Below are 7,861 nucleotides of genomic sequence, written 5' to 3' on the forward strand. Positions count from 1 at the left end.
ATTCAACCTATTTTAGCTCCCCGCAGAGACCATAAGGAAAAATCCGACCATAGCATCATCACGTCACAGTGCACAGGATATTTTTTGCCTCCTCTGCTTCCTTTTTGTTCACACTGTCAGCATAACACTCATAGAAAAGGTCAAATAACAAGTCACTTATTTTCTGGAAGCTAAGATTTTTCAAGTATTCAACCATTATGTTTTTACTTGTACTGATGACTTCACATTTTAAAAAGTGTACAGTCTCAGACCACCTTCAGATAGAACATCAGCTTCAAATAAGACTTTTCCATTTCAAAAACAGAGTTCAATATGTCTCTGCACTGTCACAATACAAGCCTAGGGAAAAGGTTCAGTTTTACAAAAAGAATTTACAAGAGCGACAATAACATACTGCCTCTAGCTTAACAATGATTCAGTTAGATTGGACATCATAATCTAACAGTCCTCTTGCTTTTGGATTGAACTGGGCATATTTCAAGCTATAATATTTCTGCTTGACCAGTTACTGTGTACTGGGCTACAAAGACAATTAATATAGCATGTTTTTGAATAATACAGACCTAAATGTATTTGCAAAAGCAAATAACATTTGTGTTAAACAAGAGGAAGGTTTTGTATAACTTCACATTGAATTATATACCCCCAAGTTATATATCTGTCATCTACTCTTGATTCTTACTCCTATGCTTTTTTAAAAGGATAGAGATAAGTGATCTTACATTCATATGGTCAACATTCACATACATAGTCAAGAAGAGTAAGTGATGCAAAGAAGAAAGACATAGATTTAGTATCACATTTTTATAGAAATCAACCATGCCTTTTGCTTATCATTCTTCCTATAAAAAAAAGATCTTTCAATTGAACTAAAAACTTTATCTTACCACAGAAGTTCTGTACACATTGTTCATTGATGCCTTGACTCCTATAAATCAATATTTAACATATTTTCTGCTCTGTAGCTGGAAGTTATTCAAAAGAGAACAAATGACTTGGATGAATCAAGTAGCACTTACTGTCAAATGTAAGGGAGCTCAAGAAGCTCCCAGGAACACTCTTGGCTGGTGTGCAAGGAATCTCCCTGCATTGCTTGTACACAGCTGCAAGGATAGACTGCTTTGCAAGACTTTGATCAGCATCTGTCAACCTTCATATTCTCAGAGCCATTTCATTTTAAAACATTACTTCATTACATCAGAATATTTTATTACATGAAATACATTACATTTATATTATTCCAGGAGGTGACAGGATTTCAACAGATGGAATAGTACCTTGAGAAGTCAAAAGTCAAAGTGAAAAGGCTGATTTAAACTGAAATCTGTGGCACAATTGTAGCAAAGGGGAGAATGCTTTAATAAGTTTCAGTCAAACTACAATACAGTATAAACCAGTCTTGAATCAGTGGTATAGCTTCAGTACAGACAGTTTGCATTAAGCATTAACAGGAAAGTGCAGATATGGCGATAAAAAGTTAATGGGACAAAATCAACTAATGTATTTTGCTATCCAGCAGCAAACAGGAGTGATGTACACATCACTAGGAGGTCTCAGATAATTCAGCTGCAGTAAACAAAGAAATGGTCCACTGCTCTGAAAAACAAGAAACCATATACTAACTTGCAAAGCACATTAGAATCCATAATTAGAGAATTAGAAACAAACACATAACGCAGAAACAAACACATAACAGAAATAAATATGTAGGCACTTTTTGATCCCTGTAAGAAGTTACAACCAAAGTAACCAACATACCTGGCAATGATTAAAGAAGAAAGGGGCTTATTTTCTGATAAGCTTTACAAGTATACTAAAATCTTTTCACAAGCAATTATACAAGAGGTCCTCATAGTTAGATGAAATAACATTGCTAAAACTATATACTCTAAAACAAAACAACTGAGGAAATGTCAAGTAAGCAAAACCCAAAGTTGATATTCAGTCTCCAGGTTTACTGGTACTTGGAAATATTTTCCTCATGGCAGGTTTGTTTGGTCCTCTTCCATTCTTCATAACCTTGGAAAACAAATAAGCAAAAGGAAAACTTATATGAGAAGCCAAATAGCTCAGTGAGTGCATTCTTAATCATATTAACTTGGAATATAAAAGTTCATAAAGCAATACATAGTACTTTAGAAATAAAATCCACATGAGAAAGTTAAAACAAAAGGTACTTACCATTTTTAAAAAATCTTTATCAGTCTCTTGCGGAAATTATAAGAAATGTATCAGAGCAAAGAATTTCGTATTTAGTCAACAGTGTAAGCTAATCTGAACACACCAATATCACAAAGACTAATTACATAATCCACAGTAGTATCATATGTCTGTATTTTTTCATTTGAAAATGAAATAAACATCTTTATCTTTTGCATGCTATCAAAGATGAGATGTTCTTAATACTGTACATCTACACATTATATTATATTACCAGATCTACTTATAAAGATCTATATAATCTATCCCTATAAAGGAATAGATTTCAAGGAAGTAACATTTTGCAATGTTCTCGGTGCTTTTGTTAGGCTGCATCCCGGCTCTTTGAATTGTGTCCTCTGGGACATATGTTGTCTTTTGTCTCGAGGCTTAGCAAGGCAAAGGGAAATTCCTGCCACGTCTTAGAGTTTTAGCTTGGGTTAAAACACCCAGGAGTTTTGGATGCTTTCAGGATGACTCCAGCTTACCCTCTTGTCTTCCTAGCACTGTGTGCACTTCCAGTCATGCCTCTAGTCACAAATATTCACATGATACTCACTGGATTTTTTTTTAATTCTAAACTCAGTGTGCAAATCCAACATTGTATCAGCACAGCTCTTCCATTTGACTGGACCTCTTTAACCTTTCCTTAATCCTCAGAAAGGCTGAAGATACAACAGGTATTTTATAACTTGTCCAATCACTCATCTTCCTGGATAATATTTAGATAAAATGAGCAGAAAACTTTGCATCTAAAGTTTATGTTTTTTATTTCTACTGTCTATTTTTTATGCAGTGACATTTTACAGATGAAACATTTCTTCCTTGACCATGTAACACAAAGGAAAATGTGGAAGAAGAGAGCCTTAAAGAAAGAAAACATAAAATTTACTCAGACAATTCTAGGCCATAATGTTAGGGAATTTGAATATACTCCAAATGTGTCCTAGTTCCTGCATTCCTGGAACAAGGTATGTTCTGCTGTGGCAAAGTACCTATATAGATTTGGGTCTGCTCTTCTATTCTCTTCTCTTCAACCGACAGTACTGTGCTGTTGCAGTGAGAGTTAGCACAGACAGGGCAGAAACTAAGAATAATGAGCCATGGATGTGGAGGCTTTATTGATTTTATTAGTACTTTGACTTATGATGAATGGTGAATGGTGCCTGGAAGATCTATTGTGATGGTGCCTGGAATATCTATTGTGATTGTTGCTACTGAAGATATTTATGGAGGTGTGTTCAGATATCTAAAATACATTCACTCACATATGAACCACAGGAAGTATATGGAAGGGTGAACAGATACACATTCTCAGCATAGTAAGAGAGAGAATAAGATTTTTTTTAATTATTACTTTATTTTATATGAATAAAAATGATATTTTGGGATAAGAAGGATCTATTCCTGTTAGGGTAGCAAGTTGTTTTGCACAGCTGCTAGAAACTGCTTCCAGATGACTCCTCCTTTCCAGGTGGAGAAGAGTCCAAACCACTTGTGTACTTGGGGCAATATTAATACTGGCAAGTTATAGTATTTCTGAATATACTTCTAGGACCCACTGTAAACTCTGTAGTTTGTGAGCTTTTGTGGGAGGAACTGAATGTTTAGAAGTTACTTAGAAGGTAATTTGGATGCAACTACTTTTAGATGACCATGTCACAACAGGGGGAATAATTCTGCAGAGCACTAAAACTGGATATAACTAAAATCAACTCTATCTTTCATCCTTTATACCAAAGTTCTCCTAATTTCTCCAAACTAGTACTTAGGCCATTTTTTTTTTCTTCTTAAATAGTTTTTTAAATTATAACTTTATAGTATTATAAAATACTGTAACTATATATACTATATAATAACTATTAGAAGATATTTTAAAAGGTTAGGATGTACATTTTACATTGACACAAATAATATTTAAACCATATCTGTGTGTCCTTTATCCACCCTATACACACCCATTTATACTGACATTTTATGTAAGACTACTAGTGTGTTATATATGCACATCCACCTATCTTAATGCGACATGATAGAAAATCCTATTTTATTACACACAGTTTTTCTCTTATCTATTACTCTATTACAAAAAAAATCTGTGAATGCAAGTGTTTAGAGCTAATATTCAGCAATATATATATAGTCACATTAATGATATTCTATTAAAATTACAGCATTAAAAGTTGGAGCTTAAAATTATGTGTATAAAAAATTCCTTGTTCAGCAGTATATGAAGAAACTTATCTCCAAATTATGCATACCTTTCTAAAATTCCAAGACCTTCCTGCATAAATTGAATTGCTCAGTGATTACATACAGTATCATTTCTTTGAGCAAAAAACTGAAAACGTAAAAATAAATTATAGTATTAGTTGCATTTCATACAAAAATCCCTAAAAAGATGGATTGTCACCAACTTCGACAGAGAAAGTTTACTTAACTGTTCCATATATGTAACTTTAATATATAATCAAAGCATTTGTCACAAGAATGAGAAAGAAGAGAATGAACAAAGCAGCGATTACTTTGGCTTGTCTGCTTGGACAGTGTAGATTTACTTGGCAATTAGAGAAACAGGCCTTAGGAATGTGGTTTCTAGCCTGTTCTGGCTTATCTTCACATACCAACAAAGCATGAACAAAGCTGTTCAATTAAAACAATGTACATTAAAAAATACAATAACTGATTTGCATCATCCCAATGATTTGGAATTGATGTCTTGTACCTTCTAATAGCACAATTTCATTATTCAGTCCTCATTGAGTCTCTTGCCAGTCATCAGGATTTTCCGGCTGCAGACTGTGGTCATTTGCAGAGCTTTATAGACAGTGAAGAGGTCTGTCTGAAGGATAAGAAAACACAAATTAGTCTTTGCGGATTGGCCTCAGTCAATGCTGGCTTTGTGCTATAATATCCTCATTCAAACAGTTGGATAGATCACTTTCTGCATGTTGTGTCAAAGAATTAGACAGAAAAAATGACTAGAAGGATGGTTTTCCTTTGTATGTTATTGTTTTTTTGAAGCTTTTGAGGACTTCTGAACATCTTTGAAATGCAATGTTATATGTATATGTTGCAAAAGAAAGGGATAGCCAAGTTGAGAATTTTAGGAATTTTTCTTTAGGTTTAAATTTTTTTTTTTTCTAAATGAAACAAGATGTCACTCATCTCTTCATTAATTGTCCAAAAAGAAAAGGAAAAGCCCCTTTTAAATATTTTTCTCTTTCTAACTGAAACTGTGATACTACAGTGATATATACTCATTCCATTTTCTAAACTGTGTGTAAACAGGAAAATGACAACACTTTTGACTAGATTTTCAAAATTTATTATTAAAAAAATGATGCTATTGTTCATCCATTTATCATTTTTACTTAATTATGACAAAAATAAAACCCCCTATGATTGTTTTCATGACCTTAATATTTAAGCACAGGCAAGTAGAACTTGTTCAAATTTTACTGTCTATTTCAGTCAAGAATTCAAAATTTTAAATTTATTCTGCTAACTAGTCATACCTACCATCTGAAGAAGCCAAAAATATGTCACTTCATCACTCTGAATAACCACCAATATGTGAATTCTACATTGTACTTAATCTGTAGAGCAACAATATATATGGTATATGCTTATATGGTATATAGCTTTAAAAAAATCTCTTTTTTTCACAGAAAATTTTCCTGAAAACAGTCCTTGTCTAAATAATTCATTACAACTTATTCATGCAGGTTTATTATTAATACAAATGTCTTTGAAATAGTTGAAAATCCTATGGATTTTAAATCGGTTATTATCTGAAAATTTTAGAAGTGACTGCATTTCTGTTCATGTTTGACAGTGTTGTTACTCTCTTTTTTCGGTAGAATCAAAGAAATAATTCTCTGCTCTAAAATTAGTGACAATCATGGCAAGTCTTCAAAATATTTATCCCGGAGTGTTGCGGGAAATGGCGGATGTCATAGCCAAGCCACTCGTCATCATCTTCGGAAGGTCCTGGAGAATGGGGGAGGTGCTGGAGGACTGGAAGAAAGCCAGTGTCACTCCGGTCTTCAAAAAAGGCAAGAAGGAGGACCTGGGCAACTACATCCATCCCTGGGAAAGTGATGGAACAGCTCATCCTGGCTGCTGTCTCCAGACACATGGAGGAGAAGAAGGTGCTCAGGAGTAGTCAGCATGGATTCACCAAGGGGAAATCATGCTTGACTAATTTGATCGCCTTCTATGAAGGAGTGACTACCTGGATAGATGAGGGCAGAGCAGTGGATGTCATCTATCTGGACTTGAGCAAGGCTTTTGACACCATCCCTCACAGCATCCTCCTGGGCAAGCTCCAAAGGTGTGGGATAGATGAGTGGATGGGGAGGTGGATTGGGAATTGGCTCAGTGGCAGGGTGCAGAGAGTGGTAGTCAGTGGCGTGGAGTCCAGTTGGGGGCTTGTAGTTAGCGGTGTCCCCCAGGGGTCAGTCCTTGGTCCGGTCCTGTTCAACTTATTCATTAACGACCTGGATGAAGGGATGGAGTGCTCCCTCAGCAAGTTTGCTGATGATACCAAACTGGGAGGAATATCTGATAGCCCTGAGGGCTGTGCTGCCATCCAGAGGGACCTGGACAGACTGGATGACTGGGCGGTGAGAAAGCTCATGAAGTTCAACAAGGGCAAGTGCAGGATCCCGCACTTGGGGAGGAATAACCCCGGACACCAGTACAGATTAGGGGTGGACCTGCTGGAGTGCAGCCCCACAGAGAGGGCCCTGGGCATCGTGGTAGATGACAAGTTGACCATGAGGCAGCAGTGTGCCCTCGTGGACAAGAAGGCAAATGGGATCCTGGGGTGCGTTAAGAAGAGCGTCTCCAGCAGGTCAAGAGAGGTGATTGTTCCCCTCTGCACAGCTCTAGTGAGGCCACATCTGGAGGCTGTGTCCAGTTCTGGGATCCCCAGTACAAGAGGGATGTGGACCTGGATGGAGAGTCCAGCGCAGGGCTGTGAGGATGATCAGGGGCCTGAAACATCCGTCCTCTGAGGAAAGGCTTAGAGAGCCAGGCCTGTTCAACCTGAAGAAGAGAAGGCTGAGGGGGGGCCTGATCAGTGTCTATAAACACCTCAAGGGAGGGAGTGAGAACGATGGGGCCAGACTCTTTTCAGTGGTGGAAAGCAATAGGACTAGAGGAAATGGCCACAAGCTGAGGCACCAAAAGTTCCACAGGAACTTAAGAAAACATTTCCTAACAGTGAGAATGACAGAGCACTGGAACAGGCTGCCCAGAGCAATTATTGAGTCTCCTTCTTAGGAGATCTTTAAAACCTGCTTGGATGCAGCCCTGTGCTACGTGCTTTAGGTGACCCTGCATGTGCAGGGGAGTTAGATTAGATGACCTCTGGAGTCCTTTCCAACCTTAAGTATTCTATGATTCTATATTTGCTCTTCTATAGTATTAGCCTGGAGCCTAAACATACCTTGAATATGACAATCATTTCTTCTTTTTTTCAACAGTCTTCCTGTCTCAAAATATAAGGGGAACACAGGAAAAAAAAAAAAAGGAAGAAGAGGTATCATCATTTGCACATGGACTGGTTCGATTTATACATCAAGTCAGTCAAGATAGCTTCTGCAAGACAGTATTTGTTAACAGATTCTTACATCTACTTAATTATCTTTAAAGT

General features: G+C 36.8%; 1 long non-coding RNA gene across 1 annotated transcript; it reads right to left on the bottom strand.

The window, feature by feature from the left end:
• Window positions 1-1,986: 1,986 nt before the first annotated feature.
• On the bottom strand, window positions 1,987-4,969 carry LOC112953950. Its single transcript, XR_003250647.1, has 2 exons — window positions 4,925-4,969; window positions 1,987-2,019 (listed from the first exon to the last, which is right to left on the bottom strand). It is a non-coding gene; the product is annotated as an uncharacterized LOC112953950 (long non-coding RNA).
• Window positions 4,970-7,861: the final 2,892 nt, after the last annotated feature.

The sequence above is a fragment of the Nothoprocta perdicaria genome, unplaced genomic scaffold (genome assembly GCF_003342845.1).
Source record: "Nothoprocta perdicaria isolate Ctin4 unplaced genomic scaffold, notPer1 scaffold_473, whole genome shotgun sequence".
In the NCBI taxonomy this organism is placed as follows: domain Eukaryota; kingdom Metazoa; phylum Chordata; class Aves; order Tinamiformes; family Tinamidae; genus Nothoprocta; species Nothoprocta perdicaria.